General features: G+C 42.1%; 1 pseudogene; it reads left to right on the top strand.

Annotated features, from left to right (window-relative positions):
- Nucleotides 1-832: 832 nt before the first annotated feature.
- On the top strand, nucleotides 833-7,810 carry LOC117534350 (annotated as a pseudogene).
- The last annotated feature ends 15,928 nt before the right edge of the window (nucleotides 7,811-23,738 follow it).

Consider the following 23,738-nt stretch of genomic DNA (forward strand, 5'->3'; position numbering starts at 1 on the left):
GTGTTTATTTGTAAATCATTACAATTCTGTGTTCTTTATTTATTAATTGTTCAATACCTGACCAGGCCGGAGATGAAATATCTACATTAGGGCTGTCAAGTTAATGCGTTAATAACCCTCGGAGCACACTCTCCAATCACAGAGCTTGAGGACTATCACGGGGTTTGTCAAACAGAGCACATGGTGTAGTCCAAACGATAGCTGGGGATTCTGCTATCCTTTACTCCGAAAACATATTTGTTTCTCCGAATCGAAGGGGAAAAATACAAAAGCATTGCACACAATTTAAACCAATCAATGTTGTGTAATTAACAAGGATAATCTGGTGTTTTTTAGTCGATGAGTAGTGCAGATATCACTGTAAAATCAATCGACAGTAAGGGGAATACTTACTTCCGGGTGTACAATTCTCCGTTATCCAATGAGAATGGACGCTCACATTGCCTTTAAGGGCAGCCGACACAAACAAATGCCATGCTTCCATGAGCGTCATTACCAGTATAAATACATTGCTTTTAAAATCGTGCTGTGCAACACGAAAAAAAGGGGAAAATCGTGTTGGTGAACACGAATCAATAGATTAAAAATCGTGTTGGTGAACACGAAATGCCATGAGACTGGGTTGGTGCAGCATAGCCTACTTCTCAAACCGTCTGGAAGATTTGAACTGAGACATTCTATAGCCTATTTGATTTGACCCAACTGGACTCACGGGTTTGATGTTTTTTGTGCATTTTTGCTTGCTGTATGCGACGAAGCCGCAGGCAGCGAACGTCATCGCTAGAACGGCCAATCATATCGCGGTTTGTGGAACCCTACCAGAGATTTGAAAATGTGCACGCGGGCAAGAGGCAACGTGAACATCTGTGAGGTTCTCCAAGGCGGTTACCATCGGTAAACAGCAAGTAAGTACTGCCCATAATGTGGATTAGTGGTGGATATTATGTGCTTTCGATTGCAAACGCCAGTGGAGTAGTGTCGTGTTGGTTTGTACATGGTAGCGAATAGATAGCTGGCTAGCGTTAGCTAGTAACGTTAGCTTGATAGCAGCCATGTCCATCTTCAAGCCGGTGACCGTAACATTAGCCTAGCTGGTGCTAGCCAGCCGACTGTTCCATTCTATGTAGACTAACGTCAGTAACGTTTAAAAATCTTGACAGAAGGCTTATACTGTATTCGAGTGAAAAAGTGAATACTTTAACAGGATAGACTGAAATAATCGCCATTGGTATAAGCCAGAGTTATATTATAGGGCTCTGGTATAAGCTAGTTAGCTTAGCATTGCTGCTAGCGTTGTATTCTGAAGCCATGGGCTAACTAACTTGTAGGCTAGCTGATGTTAGCTAGCTAATGAATGTTTCTTGCGCTAGGTGCTTGGTGGTTTCATGATATAATTGTCTATTCAAATTAGGCCTAATCTAAATCAGTGTCAAAGTTGGCCAATGTCCATATTGTAACGTTAGTTGCTCTTACAATGTTCTTAATGAATTCGTCAGAGACCCTGTGGCACATTCCACCCACCATCAGACAGCGCAAAGTTTGCGCTTACAAGTCAAGTACAGTGAATGATGAGCGCCATGTTTTGAGAGCAGCATGCCCAGACATAAAAAGTTGAACTCTGTTTTTAGCCTCATTGTAGCCTGTGGCTTACCTAGAGTTTTAAGCCTCGCCAGCAAGCAAAGTTTCAATCACTCAAGACTTTCATCAACGCTATTCTGGATGATAAAGGATTACCAAACTCTCTCTCTTGCCTCTTCGCAATGTTTATAGGTTCGCAATGTTTATAGGTTTGAAATGTTTATAGGTTTGAAATGTTTATAGGTTATTGGAATGCATAATGATATTTCTCTGAAAAAAAAACTTTTAACTTATTTTTAGGGCTGTCAAACGATTACAATTTTTAATCAGATTAATCACAGCTTAAAAATTAATTAATCATGATTAATCACCATTTGAACTATGTCCAAAATATGCCATTTATTTATGTATATTGTTGTGGGAATGGAAAGATAAATGAAAGAAGGTGGATATATCCATTTAACATACAGTATCTATGTTTATTATAACATTTTTCTGCGTGTCAAAATGAAAGACAGCCCACTAGTGCTGTAGCGACGCGTCGACGCGTCGACTTCAAAATATTGTCGACAACATATTTCCGCGTCGACGCGTCGCTACACACACGTGGGTCACCCAAAGCAACAAGCAGTTCGCAATCGCACTTCAAACGCAATGGAGACTGAAACGGCTACCACCTCCTCCTCACAGGATTGCGCACGAAGCCCCCAAACGAAAACATCTCGCCCTAGGTCTTCAAAAGCATGGGAATATTTTAAAGTTAGTCCAAAACGCAAAGATATTGTAATTTGCAGTCTTTGCCAAATGGAGTTGGCATATCACACAAGCACAACGGCTATGTTGGAACATTTAAAGCGGAGGCACACCATTGTCTCTCGTGGAGGGAACAATGATAAGTAAGTACTAACTTTGGCTAAATTAATTCCACGTTTGTGTAGTGTGTTGTGCAGCTTGAGTTCTGTGCACTTCGGTAGTGCTAACTATCTTATTGCTCTCCGTGCGGTTTGTTCGTGCTTGGTTGGTTATGGTTAGTAGATAATGTTAGCTACCTAGCTAGCGGCGCCAGCTGTGTGTCAGTTAACGTTTGTCAGCATTTAATGTTGGCTGGAATGGTAGCTAGTTTACGTCTGCAGATTGTCAACTGATGGAGCCAAGCAATGTCCAGGCCAGGGCTGCACGTAAACTGGTGCGCAGTTGTCATGAATTAATTAAAAACATTAAAATGACCACCAGCACATCCAAGTGTGATAGGGCTCATGAGTTGCACTTGCACTACCAAACATTTTCACTGTGTAGATATAGTACTCTACAAGCTTTTAGATAAACATGAAATGCATTGTTGGACTTAACATTGTTTAAAAAGTAACCACGTGGTACGTGTTGTGATGACTGTATTTGCTTCCCCTGTCGCGAGTCCGGATCACTCAGTGATGATACTATATACCTACATAATCTGTGGAACTTCAGCTTTAATCGGATATCTTGTATGTGCAGCTAGGATAAGTAATAAGGGTACTTTTATCTTGAGTTCTGTGCCAATGGCCGTTAGCATTTTTCGCTCTGGGGTAATTTAGATGCTTCTTATGAGACTTGTGTTTTGTTTTGGTAAACATGGTTTGTATCGTCAGTTAGCTGAGATTATTTCCGTTAATCTGGTATAACACATTAATAGGTTCTTAAATATTAAGATCCCCTGAGACACAGTATCGTGAACAACATTTTTTTTACATTAAGTTTTTTTTACATTACGTTTTTTATGAATTGAACAACAGAAAAATAATCGTTAGATTAGTCGACTAATCGATCAAATAATCGCCCGATTAATCGTTTTCAAAATAATCGTTTCCCCCCAGCACTACAGCCCACACACCTATCAATCATCAAACCGTGGGGTCTTAATTCATTACGTGTTGATTTCTATCAACGGGGAAGTACTTCAGGAAAGTCGACGGGGGGGGGCTAGAGTGTGAACATTGTGATCAGCTGTTTTAGCGCAGTTCTCCAGTGAAGGGGGGGAGTCTCCCTCCGCAGCCGGTTGGCGTAGTTTTGGCACAATTCCGTTGTACAGACCAACGTTATCAGCAGCCCTGTCTGTGCACACGGAGACCGACTCTGTCGTCCGGTGATCTAACCGCCTTCTGGAAAAGCTTCACAAGTACGTCGGTACGCAAATGCACTTTGTGACACAAGTGACGGTACTCATTTCAGATTACGCACATAACCTGCGTACCAGTTATGTGCACCCCTGTACTACAGCAAAAGTATTCTCCGTCGGGACTTCCTGCAACAACACCACGCCGTTATCTTGATTCTGATTGGCCAGAAGACATTATCAAAGATGTTCTATTGAGAAAACGATCACTACGTGACAAAAGTTTTCAAAACCGTTTCTGGTCTTCGGTATTTCCAGACAAGTGGCTACTGAAATCAATCTTACTAACTGCTGTCTGTGCAATTTACTCCGCAGACTTTATTTTGCTTACTTTAACATCATTTTTCATGGTGGGGCTAAGCCATTTCTTGGTATGGGTGTAGCCTACCCCAGCCATACCCTGGCGCTGGCCACTGGTGGGATGTATGGGGCGGGCCATTCTGCACGCGTTAAATATTTTAACGCAATTAATTCACCGGCTCTAATTTCTGAGCTACAACCGCTCCTAATAGTATTGAGTTAACCTATGATTCCTATCCCTAGGTGTGTGAGGTGGTGCCCAGCAGAGTTACCAGAGGGGGAGACTGAGGCAACGTTGGAGGATTTGAAAAGGGATCTGCGGAACATCTACTCAGGCATGCAATCTACTTTTATTTTTGGTGAATTGACACCTGAATAAACATCCCACATTAAGCAAAAAGGCCACCTTAATATTCAGAATGAGTAATGATGAGAGCATGAACTTAAAGGTTTGACACCAGGGTGGGAATTTCACGACGGCCACGACGGCCATGGCCGTCGTTGCCCCGCACTTTGGCCGTGATGCCCTGTGAAAAAAAATGCAATTCACGGCCAAAGTGGCCTTGGTGCCCCTGTCAAAAGTTCCAGTGTAAACAACGCTAGTAAAGTCATATTAGTGCGCGCAGTAGGATAGTCCCGGGCGATAACTGTGCCCTGTGGATCAGAGCGATTGCTCTGCTGTGATTGTTCCGTCAGAAATGCCTGTAGGGGCCCGACAGCCTCCTCCTCAGCCGCGGGAGCAAGACAAGCACAGGTAAGCAAGCGGACCAAGCTGTTTTGATATGATTTAACTGAAGTATGTGGTAGTATTTGAAAGGACTTAACATTTACGTGTTTATAGAAAGTACTATTGATAGGTAATTACCATTGTATTAGCCTATTTAAAGTTGACTCGTTACATTTTGTCATGAAAACTAGCGATAGCTAGCTAGTTTGGATAGCGCTAACGTCTTCCCTTCAAGGGGTCTACATCTAGTGTTGCTTCTACAAGCTAGCAGATAGCTGTCACCTTTGAATCTAGTATTTTTCTTGCTAAGCGGTTTTGATATAATACATGACTGACTTATGTGGTTTATGGCTGAACTTAACGTATACGTTAAATAAACACTATTGCTATTCAGCCATTTGTAAAACGACTGGTGTTGACGTTAGTGCTACACTTTTCAGTCATGTTGATTGACCAGCGTAATTTAACCAAACAGCCTTTGTGCCCTGTCATGTGGCCTTTGTGCCCTTGAAAAAAATGTGAACGGGAAGGCCAAATGGCCTTGCCCCTAAAATGACGAAATTCCAAGCCTGTTTGACACTCAAAATGTCCCAGAGGTGGGGACAAAGAATTTAATTGCTGTTACTTGGGTACTCTCAAACATGTATTTGTATGTCTGTACACAGAGGAAGGGATGGGTGGGACAGAGAGAGCAGAACCTCTGATGGTGAGGACCTACGTCATCCTGCGGAGGTACCTCAACAGAATGCCTGCACCAGCAAAGTTGGAGGTCAAAGAGGAATGGCCTTTTCTCTTTTCTCAGAGTGGGCTTTTCTCCCACTTTGGCCTCCTGACGGACGTCAACATACTTCAGAAGCTCCAAGAGGCCCTGGGTCAGAGAGGACAGACCATCCTGCATTTCTGCCAGAAACTGGACAACCCGAAGATCAGGGAAGTTCTGGCCAGCTATGATCCAGAGGGTTCGGAGAAGGCTGCCTGCATCCTCCAGCTCCTTATGGTCTACTTTAAGGAGCCTACGGAGAAACTGATGCTCGAAGTTGATGTACATTTTTTTTAATTTATTTAAATATTTAAAATGCTAAATGAGTGATTACATTAGGGGCGACTGAAGCTCAGTTGGTAGAGCTGGTCTTTCATCGACCGTAGGGTTGGTGGTTCGAATCCTGGCTCTGACTGTCCGCATGTCGGAAGTGTCCTTGAACAAGACACTTAACCCCCAAGTTGCTCCAAATGGGCCGAGCTGATCTGTGTTAAGCTGTAGTGCACGGATTAGCTGTTGCCTTAGCATCACCCAGGCGGGGGCTACACATTGGTTTGCGGACGTCCATTTGTAAGCGCTTTGGGTGTCTTGAAAAGCGCTATATAAATGCAAGTAATTATTATTATTAGACCATTTATTATGTTCTGATTTACCTCTGACCAATGAACGATCTTCATCCTTGCATAATGTTAAATACATGCTATTGTGTGTTACTTGGTTACAGACCTGTGCCACTGCTGCTGATGTAGTGAATACTGCAGCACTCCCAAGCACCCCCTGCTTGATCATTCAAGGTAATGTAATGTTCAGGGATGGGATTTTTCCTGTTTATACAGGATTTCCTGCTTTTCTGACCTGAATGGCTAGACTTCACTGCTGCTTTTATTCTTGTTATATAATTTCTCTTAGGACATCCCTGTTCTGCTCCACCATCGATGAGGTATAGGATACTGAATGGTTACTCTAAAGAGCTTAAGTGTTCCTTTGCATCGAGGGGAGAATCTGACTGAAGGCCTTCCATCTCTCCTGCACTCCATTCAAGTCCAGTCTGTGAAACGACACTTACGATACTCTGACGCCACATGTTTCAGAGAGTCGCGTTAGTTAAAATCTCTAGCCTGTTTCAATGATTCAGGGGTCTGACGAGTTGACATGTTCTCGTTCCAGCTGGGCTCGTAACCATCTACCCATAGAGGAATGAGGTTAAACCGTCTAGCCATAAAGGCAGAGGGAGGAGGGCTAGGGAGTTGCTTTGTCGTTCAGCCAGATTCTCCTATCTGCACAGGGACCTTTAATGCTTTTACAGTGACTGTTAAGTAGCCTACCTCACTGATGGTAGAGTAGAAAAGTGCTGTCCACCTGAAGTGGAGGGTTCTGTGTAATGTCCTTGCATGCTCTGCACTGTATATTTTCCTGCTTTTTGGTCCTTGGCCAATCATGAATGTTACTCGGATCTGGTATTGACATCTCTAGCTCAAGTATTATTTTTGTTTTGATTGATTCTAGGAATGTACCTATCCACAATAACGCATGACGGGGTATCTGTTCATTTCAGGTGACACAATGAAGCCTTCTGGGTGGATGCTATCCATCGAGGGACAAGTGGTAATGGGCCCACACCCATTTTTTTTTGCATGGGGTAGCTGCTTTATTCAGCAGCTACTATGTCTTCAACCTCGAATATCCCGTTGGATCATGCACACTGAAGTTCATCCAAAGGTATTGTAACACTCAAACACATGATCAATGTCATCAGTAAGACTTATCATGCAAAGTTGTGTTTCACTATCTGGCTATTAAGTCCATGCCTTGCTACAGACGCCATAAAGTAGAGTAAAGCATACTCAAATGCTTTGAGTATGAAGCCTGGAACCAACTATGCGAATTGGGACCACACCATCACTTGATGTTGCTGGGCTATCTTGTTAAAAAATGGACATAATGGTTTAATTCACATTATAGTATGGCTTCAAAATTCGGATAAGTAAGTAAACCTTATGTTAGAGGTACCTGAGGCACTCTGCTAGGCTACAAATAATGTTATTGTGAGAGGATGATCCAACAGGTTTGGACTAGTAACAGTCGGTGTGGGAAAAGACACAGGTGAACACCTTGATAAATGCTGCCTGCAATACATGAGTCTATTTAAAACTGAAACTTATATTTGCTTATTAACAGATGCTTCTTGGGCATCGAACCGGAGAAAGGCTCCAAGGCAAAGAAGCGAAGCTCCATTAACCCTCACGTGAGCACCCTTCACCGGAAGCTGATAGACTTAGAATGGTCTGCATAGACTGCATGGTGTGCGGGGACAAGTCCAGTGGGAAGCATTACGGTCACCTGCGAGGGATTATTTGTTTAAAGGATCTGTTAAGGGTTCAACAGTTTTTTATGGATAGTTGAGGTGAACTAGTTCATGTTCCTGTTTGTTTACTCTGTTGTTTACTCTGTTGTTTATTTTGTCAATAAATAATAATATGCCAGTGGGCTTCCATTGATTTTACCTCATTTGTGCATTTGGTGTGTTGTTTTTAATTGAACAATAAGATTATGTGCATTTTTGTAGTGCAGCTCCAGTACTTCCAGGAGGAAGCTCACACTTTGGTTTCCTGTTAAACTTGGACAGGAAACCATTGTATGAGCTTCCTCCAGGAAGTACTGGAGCTGGGGATTACAGTTATGCACGTGTATCATTGTAAATTCACAGTAAATTACTGGCTACTCCTGCATTACTTTCACAGTACACATTGTAAATTCACAGTAAATTACTGGCTACTCTTGCATTACTTTCACAATAGAAATGTAAAAGCACAGGCCCTTGTTGTAATGCATGTACAACAAAATGATGTAATTCCCCAGTAACATACTGTAATATCACAGTAATTGAAATTTGAAGATCACGTGACGATAGGCGCATTCACACCGCAGTACTTTTCCCACAAAGGTTCATGAGAACTTAGTTCATGAGAACTCTTTAGTTCTCATGAACTAAGTACAGATCGCGTTCACACCGGAATAAGTCCCTGGGGGAGGATTAGGCAAATGAAGCCGCTGACGTCACTTCTTCTGCTTTGGGTTTACTGGCAGGCCGCAAACCACTTCACGGCGTATACTGCCGCCCAAATCCCCAGCCGGAAGTCCCCGGAGTTGGGGACTGGCTTCAGTAGAAGCTGCTGGGACTCCCAGCTCCTACGCCGACACCTCCTCATCTCCACCGCTCCCATGTTTTATTTTGTGTTGCCATAAGTTAGTCTCTCTGCGTTTCTGCGCTGGGCTAATGCTAATAATGCTAATGCAAGAATAATAAAATGGCGGCTTCACAAAACTTTTTGGGAGTTTTACGGGGCGTGGTTTGCAATCCGCCCAGCCAATCAGACATAGGAACCTTTTTCTCCCACGAAAGTCCCTGCTCTCTAGCAGGGATGGAAAAGGGGGTGAAAAGGTTCTCATGAACTAATTTTAGTTCCGGCTCTTTTTGGTGTGAACGCAACATTTCGGAACTATATCGGAACTAAAGTGGGAAAAGTACTGCGGTGTGAACGCGCCTATAGACTCCAGCCATTGGAATGAATGGTGAAAAAAAACGGGGTTTGTCAAACAGAGCACATGGTGTAGTCCTAAACGATAGCTGGGGATTCTGGGTAGTGTAGTGTCTTCCACTCGAGCTGGTTTCTACAAAATTACCTACCCCACCTTTAAGTGTTTACCGCTAGAACAGTGCCATTATATGTATTATATATACAGGGTTGGGTTGTGTTGTGTTCAAAATTCCAGGAAAGACAGACGACTTCTAAGTTTAACTATTTATTATGAGAAAGCAAATATATATACACGCAGTGGCGAGCCGTCAGGGCCCTCTGTGAGGGCCTAAGATATTCTAAAAAATAATATTTGAAAACATTAAAAAAAAAAATTAAATATTTGTTTGTATATGTTGTTGTTAAATTTTTCATTAGTTTTACCAAAAATCACTTGATTTAATTGTATTTAAAATAATATTTCCAAAGAAATAAATCCTTCGAATCTGCCATTTCAGTTTCTGTTGGAATGTGAAGGGTTAAATGCCGTCTCTGCGAGTTATGTGAAGACCGGAGAGCTTGTTGGTCCCTCTCTACATTCACAGAGGGCCCGCTATAGTAACTCAATGAGAGAGTAATGTCAAATGACAGAACAATTGACCAATCATATCTTCCCTCTAAATGGGCGGGCTTTATTTTCGCGGACTTCATGACAAGTTCCGCCCGCTGTGAGGTCTATGCAAGTGGTGCAGTGACGCGTCCTATAACCCGGAAGTAAGCTTCGCTCGGATTCCCTCGACAGAAAGCAATGGCATTTCTCCATAGGATTTTGGAAAATAGCTCGAAATAAGGTCTGTGGAAAACGTACCTGTTAGATAAAGGCACGTTTTGTTCAACCGGATAATATCCACATGTCTACCCTACTTTTATTATTTTCGAATCATAAATCTAAACGATAGATTTATGATCGATAGATTTATAATTAGCATAAATTAGTTCATGATGGCTCACTTCAGTGATAGTGATGACATCGTTGTGAAATTATTAACAGAGTCATTTTCAAGATTGAGTTACAATGATAAACTGGAGTGGCAAAGGATCAGCTGAATGACCCGCCATCAAGTGCTTCATCCAAAAGGACAGGAGGATGGACTTTGTGTTTAAGTGATTTGATCATCAAAGGTAGGCCTAAGTCATTTTCAATGTGGGCCGCCGTGCCGACTTAATTCATTTGCAATTGTTACTTGGCTGTAAGTAAGGGAGCCTGTCATGATAGGTGTTTATATAAATGGTGTTGTTTTGTGTGGTAGAGGGTCGCTGTCATTGATGCGTTTTGCACCCCGGGCCGCTGTTTAGATATTCCACTGAAGTATACGCTGTGACGTAATATCTCTTCTTTTTTTTCGAGGGGAGGGGGGTCAGAGGGCCTAGGTATAAAGTCACGGCTCGCCACTGATATACAGTATATATATTCACTTGGCCAAGGACTCAGTCACGTCATAGAAATCACAGACTGCAAAGCGGTAATCTGTGAGTCTTTTTCCGGAAAGAGCTTCGAATCTCGTGCGTGCATACATTTTTATGCATACATTTATGATTGGTCAAGACTAGCTGAAGAGATACCATGGTTTAGACTTGCTTCTCTTTGGTAGGGGCACAGACTTAGAAAAAAGTCTCTTGGCAACACGATCCTCCAATCAGCATTCGGCCGGCCTGTGGAAGTCCCTCCTATACTCTGGCGCCATCACACGTAATTGTTTTTTTCTGAAGCTTTCTGCAGATATAGTGGAATCTTCAAAATGCTGCTTCCTAGCTGTGTGTGGGAGCGAAGCTCCCATACAACTCAAGGCCGGAGTGATGTCCTGTTTATGAATAACTCTTTGTATTCTTTCAGTGTCTGCACCTGACCTTGCTACTCTGAATTGCAGGCTAAGACGTCTATTTATTCCAAAGTCACAGCCACATAAATGAGCACAATAAGCTTATAATGTAATAATAAGAATCAGTCTTTCTAATGTTATATAAAAATAGCCTCCAGAGTTATAACGGAATACATGTAACGGCGTTACGTAATCAGAATACAACAATCCAGTAATTCAGCTCGCGTTACATTTGAAAAACGAATAATCTGATTACAGTTACTTTAGTAAACCTGAAGTGAATACATTTTGGAATACTTATTGGAATTATTGGTGGAAAGGTTTCCTCACAACATTTAATATTCATTACTAAAGGTACAGCCGAATTATCACAGTGCACAAAACCTAGTACCACCGTAGATGGACCAAAAAAGGGAGCGTTTGAAAAAAATGTGCGCGTCCGCTCAGTGAAACAATAACAACAAAACATGGAGGAAGAAAAGTCTGCGTTGAAATCGTGGCGTTATCAACACCACTTCGAATTTAAACAAGACCATGGGAAGAATATGACGGTCCAGTGTACCTTGTGTCTTCCAACCATCAATACACTGTCTGCATCAAAGGACTCCACGTCTAATCTTAAAAAGCACTTGGAGGTAAATCAACGTTTGCTTTTTTTGCTCTCTTTATTGTTGAAATTATATGAAGTCTGTTATCCCGACTTCGAGAAAGTTACCTTACTGTTTTATAAAAGGGAAATAAACACAACGAACACACACACACATCATGCACCTTGGTGACCGGAGATCTCCTTTTATAAAACTAATAATAGGGGAATAATCGGGCAGTTCGTGTGTAGGTGTGTGTGAGTGTAGAGGTGTGTGTGGTTAAAACATATCAGCTTGCGGTCGCTCTTTAGCCTTTCTAATGATTCTGAAGGTAAACATAGTGAAGGCGGTGCGTGAAAGGCGGTGCGTGAAAGGCGGTGCGTGCTGGTGCTCCTCTTCTCAGAGGCTGAGTTAACCCTCCCACTGCCTCCTGGTGCTGCAGAGATTTCAAGTGAATGGTTTTCCTTCTATAAACCAGCTGCAGGCAGGGGATACTGTGAGTGTCACGGACATCAATTCATAGATCAAGGCAGACTGGTTCACACACCCTCCTGTTTTGCCAATCCGGTAATTAAACAAAAAGCTCTACACCCCTGGCCGAAATGTCCTTAAAATGAAGTCTGAGTTCGATATATATCTCATAATGTATGCACTGTAATTTCCCCACATAAACATAACAGTCTGCAATGAAATGGTTGTCTCCTGTGTGCTCCACTTCACTTCCTCCTTGGCGCACCGGTAACTATTTCGAAAAAAAATAAGTCGGGATAACGGACTTCATATCATTCATATGGAGTGGGGCCAGACTAATGTGAAAGAGCAAATTAAAGGCTCTCACATTTGTCTGGTTTCCAGTCTATGTAATCTTTGTTAAGTGTTGAATGTAAAAATAATCTAAGATAAATGGGAAAACATTTCAATTGAATTGGCAATGGAAATAAAATGGTTGTACATCGACATTAGTAGCCCTATATTAGTATTATTTGTGTTTTTCAGAAGTAGTGGTATTTGGCTGGATAGGCAATCTAGTATGTAAGATGTGACCCGCTCTATCGAAATCAGTCGGAAGTCGCAACGGCTCATTTAAAAATAAACATGGATTTGCATAAAAAAACGTGTCTTCGGGTCAATGCTACTGATTTCGATGGAGCAGGTCACAAATGTTTAAATGTTTGGTTGTTACAGAGAATAACATGCTGGTTCCATCCAAAAGGACCTCAGACGATCAAGAACAGAGACCACAACCTAAACAACCAAGACTGGACACATTCATGAATCAAACCACACAGAGCAAAGTGAATGCTCTCATTTTCAATTGCATCATCCAAGATGTGCAGTCCTTTTCCCTCTTGGAACAACCTGACTTTCGGAACCTGATTGGGGGTATAAGTGGAGGGAAAACGGTCATGTACCGAAAAAGCCTGATGAGAAGAATTGAAGATGGATTCCTTGCCATGAAGGAAAAGCTGACAGAAAAGCTCCAGACGGTATCATATGTGTGCACAACTGCTGACATCTGGACAGCACACAATCGGAGCTTTTTCCGCATGACATGTCATTGGATAGAGGGCCAAGATCTGGAGAGAAAGTCAGTAGCACTTGCATGTGCCAGAATAAGGGGCCGTCACACATATGACGTCATTGCAGAAAAAATCCAACAAATTCATGAGATGTTTAATATTGAAAGAAAAGTGGCAGTAACTTTGTGAAGGCCTTCAGAGAATTCGGACAGAGGGAGGAGGTTGAAGAAGGCGGTCAAGATGGGCAATGAAGATGCTGGGTTTGAGGATGTCGGTGCCATTCTTGATGGGGAAGGTGAGGATGAGGGACTCCAGTTTTGTCTGGCCTCCACACCAGCGCTGTGCATCACACACGTTAAACCTCATTGCCTCTAAGATCTGGAGTGGGCTGTGTCACAGGGGGCAACACGCAAACTCTTCTACAGTTGCCATGGCTAAGTGTTTAAGTGTTCCAGTTGGACCTGTCTGCTGCATTCGACACGGTGAACCATCAGATCCTCCTTCACACTCTCCAAGAACTTGGAGTTTCAGGCCTCTGCACTTTCCCTCCTCACCTCATACCTCAAAAGACCGTACCTACAGGGTAACTTGGAGAGGGTCCGAGTCCGACCCTTTCAATTAACTACAGGGGTCCCTCAGGGCTCTGTTCTTGGTCCCCTTCCTCTTCTCCCTGTACACAAACTCGCTCGGATCAGTCATTAGCCCGCATGGTTTTTCATACCACTGCTACGCTGACGACACCCAATTAATTCTGTCCTTTCCCCGCTCAGCAACACACTCTCACTCCCTAAGCATCCAGGAGCGACGTTTGGTCAGTGTCCGTGGCATCCAGTTGTGACGCTCCTAGGCTCCTTCAGCGTCATAAAGGGACGCAAATAGCTTTCAACTGATTGCAATGTATTCCCATCTGCGGCGGGATTTGACGCTCATGGAAGCACGGCATTCGTTTGTGTCGGCTGCCCTTAAAGGCAATGTGAGCGTCCATTCCCATTGGATAACGGAGAATTGTACACCCGGAAGTAAGTATTCCTCTTACTGTCGATTGATTTTACAGTGATATCTGCACTACTCATTGACTAAAAAACACCAGATTATCCTTGTTAATTACACAACATTGATTGGTTTAAATTGTGTGCAATGCTTTTGTATTTTTCCCCTTCGATTCGGAGAAACAAATGTTTTTTCTGAGTAAAGGATGGCAGAAGACACTACACTACCCAGAATCCCCAGCTATCGTTTGGATACACCATGTGCTCTGTTTGACAAACCCCGTGATAGTCCCTCAAGCTCTGTGATTGGAGAGTGTGCTCCGAGGGTTACGCCGATTCTCGAACAGCACTTGAAATGGGATGGAACCATGCACGGCAGACTGTCCAAAACTGGATTTGAACGGGTCCACCGCGTCCCTCCCTCCCCCACCCCGTCCCCAGAACTACACATGCTGGCTATTCTGTTTCGCAACATGTTCTCTATCTATGGCACGTCTCTACTGGGAGTTGTAGTTTTAAAAGACGTTTTCGTATTTCCCATAATAAGAAGTTGTCAGTATTAAACTGTGTACATCCCTGGAGGTTTAGGGGATAGGAAACACTCAAATTTAAAACATATAATTAATAAATGGGTGAAAATTGCTTGTGCCCATAATGGGCAGCATTAATATATATACACACATGCCAGCTAAGGTCAGAAGAGCTTTATTTAACAGCTGGTCTTATGTTTGTGACCCCTGTTGTTAATTGATAACATTACATTACATTAATTGATAAGCCTGAAACATGCACTTGTCAAGGTTCAGAGGCACATTTTGCAAATATGGCAGTAGCCATCGATCAGCTTAAAATAAGATATACTTTATTGATCCCAAGTTGGAACATTTGCGTTACATCAGCATGTGTAACAGTTGTATGCAGTGGTGTTTATTTGTAAATAATTTAGTATAATCTCACAAATTCTGTGTTTTATATTTAACAATTCTGTGTTCTTTATTTATTGATTGTTCAATACCTGACAAGGCCGGAGATGAAATATCTACATACATCTTATAAGAGTATAATACATATGTATAATATCAGTTAAAATAAGTGCTTCAACATAGTTAACATTGCTGGCGGTATGCACAAATATTGATAGATGTCTTGTAATGCACTATTGAGGAACCTACGACCCAAGTTTTTCATTCAATGCAGAACTACACCATAGTTGTGTAGGCCTATATGATATGTCAATAAACCTTAGAAAATCTTGAAATCTTGAAAGGGATGTGCAAAATAGTCATTATATACAGTCTTTAATTAACTATTAGTAGAGAATAACGAGTAATGAATATACTTTATAGGGATCCTATTAATATCTAATAATACAAATAATGAAATTCAATAACATGCTTTAACCACTAGGTGTCCCTTTATATCAGCTGTGCACCGTTATGGTGTAAATACAGCCTATCTACCAATTGGATCAAATATAAAAGTCAGCCGAATTAGTGTTGATACTGCCAGGAGACGTATTGTGTGAAAAGAAATGTAAGATGTTGTTTAATGGCTGATATATTTATGACCCACGTCACGTTTTCAGTTCCTCATGTTTGTCTATAAGTCTTCTCATCAGGGCTCTATAAATACAGAACTACGGCAGATATGTAATATTTAATGCAGCCGAACCGTGTATTACAATGCCGTTATGTGATGACTTTCAAAGAGAAAAGCAAGCACACTCGGAATAAAGTATTATTTTATTTTAAAAAAAGTTTTCGGTCTGTTTCCGGTATTTGTTAATGACGATGTGCTGTGAGATGTGAGACTGAAATTGCACAGGGGAAAATAATGTAGGCTATCTTTAGATGCGGATTTTGTTAAACTAATATGTTTGCGCTGTGGATCAACACTATACATTGACGGGGAAGGGGGTAGCAATAAAGATAACACCATTAAACAGTTACACAACATAATAGAAATAATATCGATAGCAGCGTCCCTAGCAACCACCTTGGTAACAATGAAAACGTCGCGATTTCCTGAAGTAATCTTCATAATAACTAGCAAACTAAAGATCATGGACATCCACTGCACACATAATCTGAAATAACAACTCATATTTCTCGCATCAAATGACATCAAAACGCATTTTAATGGCCAAAACTAACTTTAAAATTGGCATTTTTCCACCGAGAATAAAACGAAGTTCGGTCATGTTTTATTTTTCTGCAGGGAGAAATTTGAAGATCACGTGACATAGACGCCAGCCATTGGAATGAATAGTGAAAAAAACGGGGTTTGTCAAACAGAGCACATGGTGTAGTCCAAACGATAGCTGGGGATTCTGGGTAGTGTAGTGTCTTCTGCCATCCTTTACTCAGAAAAAATATTTGTTTCTCCGAATCGAAGGGGAAAAATACAAAAGCATTGCACACAATTTAAACCAATCAATGTTGTGTAATTAACAAGGATAATCTGGTGTTTTTTAGTCAATGAGTAGTGCAGATATCACTGTAAAATCAATCGACAGTAAGAGGAATACTTACTTCCGGGTGTACAATTCTCCGTTATCCAATGGGAATGGACGCTCACATTGCCTTTAAGGGCAGCCGACACAAACGAATGCCGTGCTTCCATGAGCGTCAAATCCCGCCGCAGATGGGAATACATTGCAATCAGTTGAAAGCTATTTGCGTCCCTTTATGACGCTGAAGGAGCCTAGGAGCGTCACAACTGGACGCCACGAACACTGACCAAACGTCGCTCCTGGACGCTTAGGGAGTGAGAGTGTGTTGCGCTCAGAGACCCAGGTCATCGCACACATCTCTGCTTGTCTAGCTGACATCTCTCAGTGGATGTCTGCTCATCACCTCAAGCTCAACCTTGACAAGACTGAACTGCTTTTCCTTCCGGGAAAAGATTGTCCCACTCTTGACCTGACAATCAACATCGGCATCTCTGTTGTTTCTCCGACTCAGACTGCAAGGAATCTGGGTGTGATCCTAGATAACAACCTGTCCTTCACTGCAAACATCGCTGCTACAACCTATTGCTGCAGATACACACTTTACAACATCAGGAAGATACGTCCCCAGCTGACACAGAAAGCCACGCAGGTTCTGGTCCAGGCTCTCGTCATCTCACGCCTAGACTACTGCAACTCCCTCCTGGCTGGTCTACCTGCATGTGCCATCCGACCTCTGCAGCTCATCCAGAATGCAGCGGCTCATCTGGTCTTCAACCTTCCGAAATGTTCCCACACCACTCCGCTCCTCCGCTCCCTTCACTGGCTTCCGGTAACTGCTAGAATCCACTTCAAGACACTGGTACTTGCTTACCATGCTGCGAATGGATCTGGCCCTTCCTACATCCAGGACTTGGTTAAACTGTACACCCCAGCACGTGCACTACGCTCTGCATCAGCCAAACGACTCGCTGCACCCAAGGGGGGACCCAAGTTCCCATCAGTAAAAACACGTGGGTTCGCTATCCTGGCTCCAAAAGGGTGGAATGAGCTCCCCATTGACATCAGGACAGCAGAAAGCTTACACACCTTCCGGCGCAGACTGAAAACTCATCTCTTTCGACTCCACTTCGAGCGATAGAATTGCTAACAAAGAACTGCTAACAGAGCACTTATATACTAACAAAGGACTGGCTTATCTAAAGCCAGTTGAGTAGCACTTGAAATGTTTGGCTCTATGAAACCTGATGTACTTATATGATTCTGTTTTCTTCAAGGTTGTGTCTTCCTGGTCGAATGTACTTATTGTAAGTCGCTTTGGATAAAAGCGTCAGCTAAATGCAATGTAATGTAATGTAATGGAACCAGCCGTGAACACAACAGCTGCTGCTCCTGCCTCCAGTGATTCTGGAGAGGAGGATTTATTCAGCTACGGTCCTGGAGCCAACAGAGGAACCAGCACTGGCCCACCTGAAGAGGTCAGAAAATATCTGGAGGGCACAATCAAGAAGTTGGGTGCACTAGAGCAGGGGTTCCCAACCTTTATTGTGCCGAGGACCGGCAGATACATTAAAGAAAATCGCGGACCGGTTGTCAATTTTAACTGATTTTAATATTTACTCACCAGCAGGTAGCAACAGAGACTAATTGTATGTAACAGCCTGAACAAATACTAGAACAATATGCATCCAAAACATATCAACAACGTTGAAAACCAAAAAAACGACGTTATTCAGTTTTAAACCAAAACGGGAAAACAGATAAATCAACATTTTTATTTTATTTAGCCTTTATTTATACAGGTGTAGATCTCATTGAGACACAAGGTCTCATTTTCAAGAGAGACCTGTCAGTGGTAACACTACCACACAAAGTTACAGACAGACAGGACACTAAACACAGAAGCAACACTAAAATACAACATCGTAAAAAAAGTAGTCATTAAAATCCATATACAGTCAGATATAGCAGGTGCAAACACCCACAGATGATTTCTCCAGCTTTTTTAAAATGAGTTTAAAATCCGTGATGGGTATCAAAGTGGTCAGCTTAAGTTCCTGCTGAAGTGTGTTCCAGGTCGAGGGGGCAGAGTATGATATGGCTTTTTTTCCCAAGCACCGTGCGTACTGAGGGGACGGACAGAGTGGTTTTGTTTGTATGATTTACGGATAATCCAGTGAATGCTGGGAAAATAAGGAGAAGGTGCATTATGAAGGAGATGTCCGGTCACCTGTGTGTGTGTGTGTGTGTGTGTGTGTGTGTGTGTGTGTGTGTGTGTGTGTGTGTGTGTGTGTGTGTGTGTGTGTGTGTGTGTGTGTGTGTGTGTGTGTGTGTGTGTGTGTGTGTGTGTGTGTGTGTGTGTGTGTGTGTGTGTGTGTGTGTGTGTGTGTGTGACACTGGCATTTGTTTTCAGAAGATATTATGATAGTGTTGTTCGTTCCGGTGCACACACACATCATGCGCCTTGGTGACCGGACATCTCCTTCATAAAACGAGTAATAGGGGGAATAATCGGGCAGTTCAATATGTATACCGTTTAATCAACCCATACTGTACTGTAGCTAGCAGCAGCAAGTTCGGCAATCGGCAGCATTATAAAAAATGTAATAGCTTGCATTTATAATGTACAGCAAACCAAAGCAAAAAAGCAGCGCCAATCAGAGGTCGCGTTAACCGAATATTTTCCGTCAATAACAGATTTTTTCTAACAATGACGGAAAAATCTGAAAGCAGTCCGTCATTTTGACAGATTAGAACACAACTCGGAACAGCGCCAAAATGTCCACCAGCGGCCCACATTATATTACATCCTTAGTGGCCAGGTAGACTGAGGGCGATCTACTGTACTCTACTGTAGTCTGTAACTATTATTTAGTCATTCACACCCCTGTCCAGTTGGTGGCGAGTGTGTGTATATTAAGTAGCTATTGTCTAGTCTTGTTTTTGACCTTGTTGTTTAACCGGCTTTAGCAATCGCAAAATGTCACGGCAGCTGATCGTCCGAAGCTTTTTTAATAAGCCCAGTAGTTGTGATGGTGTGGATAAACGAGGTGAAAAGAGGGATTGATGCGGTGGAGGATGAAGGACAAGCCAATAAGACTAAAACTGACAGCGTTCAGCCAGCGGCAGAGGGGCAAGCCAGTGGCAAGGAGTTCAAGCGAGAGTACCGGGTTCAGTGGGAGCAAGAGTTTAAGTGGCTGAGGAGGGAAGATGGCAAAATGTTCTGCGACATCTGTAGAAAAGCTAAGATGAGTAACGTATTTGTCCGAGGGTGCACGACGATGCAGAAATCAGCGTTCAGGCTACAGCAGGTCAATTGAGTTGTTCTTGTAAATGTTTTGTTCATATTCTGATTGTAATTGTCTCATTTCAAACAATGGCATGGTTCATATTTGCCTGTTTAGGCACAATGGTCGCAGTGTTTTTAGCGGCCTCTGCCCCCCTCTGCTGTGCTGTCAGTGCAGGAACAAATAAATCATTCATGTTCGTGTTGACATGAAAAGTGACCACACGGTCGGTGTCTCTGTTCATCTTCTTTTTTTCTCCATGCCCTTAAAAGTTCTGTATGGCCCCGTCTCAGGTCGGTTAAATTAAATCCTTGCGTCCCTCACTTGCGTCGTTTCCCTGCGTTTAGTCCCTCCCACCAGGGAAGCATGGAGGGACGCAAGGAAACCACGAGAAGCAGGGAAATGAGTTTTAAGAGCAATGGGACGTCCTTTCCTCCGGAGCGTCACGTGAAGCGACGTCCGTTTGTGATGACGCTGCACAGCTGTTCGTCTGACAGCAGCGTTGTTTACATTACAGCGTTATTTCCACACACACCCCCGCCACACATTTACTGACACAAACATTTGTATCATCTGTTGTAGACCACAATAAATAAAATAAAATAAGAACTAATTCTCAAAAAAGATAAACGCCATTCTTAAAATGTATAAACGAACAATAGTTTGATTAATATTGATTAGAGTGCACAATAGAAATAAAATAATTGAGAGAAGAAAAAGAGATATGTTATCTATCAAAACCCAGTTAGATTAACATTCATTGGATTGCACACTTTGTTTGTTTGTGTGGATATGTAGCACATTAACATTTAAATAGCACTTAATGACTGACTGAATGGAAATGACAATAAATGAAAATGTAAAACGAAAAAAGTGATCATGAAAATGTTTCCAAAAAATGAATAAAATGATTTTTGAACACTTTGTTGTTCAGATATATCACATATTTGTAACTAAATGAAACATTAATTGAAACAAAACACGGTATAAACTGAGGAGTGACTCTCGTGAGGTTCATGTGTTTTCTTCACTCCGCTGGGAAACTGCTCCAGGGTTTCCCACACATAGACTATACCTGGGCGGGCCGCCCAGGTATATTAACGGCCGCCCAAGTATATTTCGCGACACATTTAGTTTTTTTTTAGTTTTTTTATAAAAAAAATTTTTAATGTTTTTTTTTTTTTATTGGTCCGTGACCACGACGCCATCTGCGATCGATTAACTTGTAGACAATGATCCCTCGCTCCCTTGCTCTGATCTCGCCTCCTTCTGGCCTGTTAAGTGGCCTGCCTCACACAGGGTGACTGGCTGTCCACATGATGTGGCCTGCCGACATGGCCACTGTCATACAGATCATAAATCAAAGCCCTTGATTGGTCTCTGTGTGTCATTCAAGCTCGGGATAACCTCAGCTCAGGTGAGGTAAAGGACTCTCTGAGTGTTTAGATAGTTAACTTAGTCTAAGTTCTCAGTGGGTCTCAAACGGTGTGGTCACCATTTATGTAAACACATATTTCCATTTGAGAGGGTAGTGATTGGTCTAATGGATAGTGAGGTGGGCTGAAGATCGGAAGTCTGTGAGTTCAAATACCGCCAGGAACACCACCACTAGTTACTCCAGGGAGAATGTCCCTGTAATCGGTCATTATAAGTCGCTTTGGATAAAAGCGTCAGCTAAATGAAATGTAATGTGATTAGTAAAATATGCATGAATAAATAAATAAAAAGTTAACTAGGTGAAAAAAGGTAAGATACACTTTTAAAACTTGTTGAGAGAAAACTAGTCTTTGCTGCTGCCTCAAAGAGGAGCAGGGGGAGAGGAGGGAGACAGGAGAGGCTGATTCAGGAGCACAGACACACTCACAACTATAAATGAACCAAAAATAAATAAACAAGTTTCAGTGTTTTTTTCATATTGGAAATGGGATGTTGTTGGTTATGGCCTTGATTTTATGATTATTGAAATGTATACAGTTCTGTTTCATATAGGTGTTTCCATAGATCTAGTCTCTTTATTTTCCCCTCAAAATGCACCAGATTGATGCATTTAACTCCAAAATAAAAAATAAAATCTTACCGGGGGGGCATGCCCCTGGACCCCCCTAGAGGATTTGAGGTCGACCCCCACTAAAAATCACATGGATAGGTTCCTAAATACATTAATAAATACATTTATTTTTTAAAATAGTAGCCCATTTCCATATGTTCATGTGTGGGTAGTAGATTTAAACTATAGGGCTATCATTATGGGCCCTGCCTGTACCTGTTCGCTCTGCCATCGCGTGAAGGGTCTGCTAACAAGCGACCAACAGAAAGGTTAATGTTGTTGCACGTCACCTCAACCCCCCCCCCCGCTACCACCACCCCCCAAAGTATATTTCAGATCTGTGGGAAACACTGGCAGTTAATGGACCAGCACCAGAGGCATTCCCATACACACAGGCGTTGGAGCTGTTCTTCATGAAATCCCAGAAGGATGAAGTGCTCTGACAAACAGTGCCATCTTTGCGCAAAATGATTATACCGGAATGAAAAGTCAATAAATAATGTTGTTAAAACTTTTTTTTTTTTTTCGCACCCCCCCCTCCTTGCCACCACCCGCCCAAGTATATTTCATATCTGTGGGAAACACTGTGCTCTCATGTCAAGAAGCATCAGATCAGTGCATGCGCTGCATCGTCCAATCAGTGAGCGATACACAGTAAGGGGGCGGGGCGAATGTCTGAGGATTTCATTGGAGGATGGTCTGGTAGTTCCTCGGTTATAGCTCCTCCATTATCGCTCCTCGCTCCTCGGTCCTCCGGCAGAAATAAGAGCCATGGGACGGTACTCAAGATGGCGCAGGCAAATCAACTTCCGGTGAGACCGAGGAGCGAGGAAATGAAAATAGTCGACCTGAGGCCTATGAATCATTAAAAAAAATGAATAAATGAACATTTGCTGCTCAATTCCCAAACATAAATATTAAATATGTCTCATCTTATCATTAAAACATGAAAAATAAAATGACGGGTAATAATGGATTATGACGAACATTTTACGATCCTGTCCGTCAAAATGACGGACAACGAAAAAATCTAACGCAACCACTGGCGCCAATACTGGCAGGACAGAATGTGACACGTCCTTTCTAATTCATGTCCCTCACTCCTCACATCCCAAGCTGCATCCCCAAAGAGTTTATTATGTTATTACATCGTTTCAGATATCATGTTTCAGTTGTGCTCTTGATAAGCCATTAAAACAGTACAAAAACTTTCAGTTTCCTTTTGCTTTTTGTGTCTCCTGTTCACCAAAACAAAAGAAAGTATTCCAAAAGTATTCTAAAAGTAATCTGAATACATATTTTAAGACACGTAACTGTATTCGGATTACTTTCAGAGCCATGTATTCAGTATTTAGGAACTGATTACATTTACAAAGTAACCCTCCCAACCCTGTATGTATATATATATATATATATATATATATATATAACAACTTTACTCTAAGCCTCTAGCAGACATCCTGCTGAATACACAGACACACAGCTGCGACTCTATACAGAGATGATAGGTTGGGACGTGTCACGTCGGCCGGATGTCGCCAATGACGTTATAGGAGCGAAAATTATGGATCTGCTTGTTAGCACCCCCCTTTTTTCTTTTTTTTAGAGATAGGTATACGGAGGAAAAGAGAGAGGGTTTTGTTTTCTGACACTTTGTGATTTCCCTGACACACCGGGGACTCATATGTATGCATTTTGCATAATAGTTCCCCTTTAAGGTGTCTCCACAGCTCTTGGAATATTTGGGTTGATTATATTTTTTAATATTTTGCTTATTTATTCTAGTGACTTGTATTTATTTGAACATTTTTGAAAAATGATGCATATTTTCTTTATAGTATTTATTTCTTTGGCCGGCATGATTGTATGAAAGGTGTTAAATAAAAAATGTAGTTCAGTTTCAGTGGACGCAGTAAAAGACAGTGTTTGACTCTGTCACTGAGT

Source organism: Gymnodraco acuticeps, unplaced genomic scaffold, assembly GCF_902827175.1.
Source record: "Gymnodraco acuticeps unplaced genomic scaffold, fGymAcu1.1, whole genome shotgun sequence".
Lineage (NCBI taxonomy): Eukaryota > Metazoa > Chordata > Actinopteri > Perciformes > Bathydraconidae > Gymnodraco > Gymnodraco acuticeps.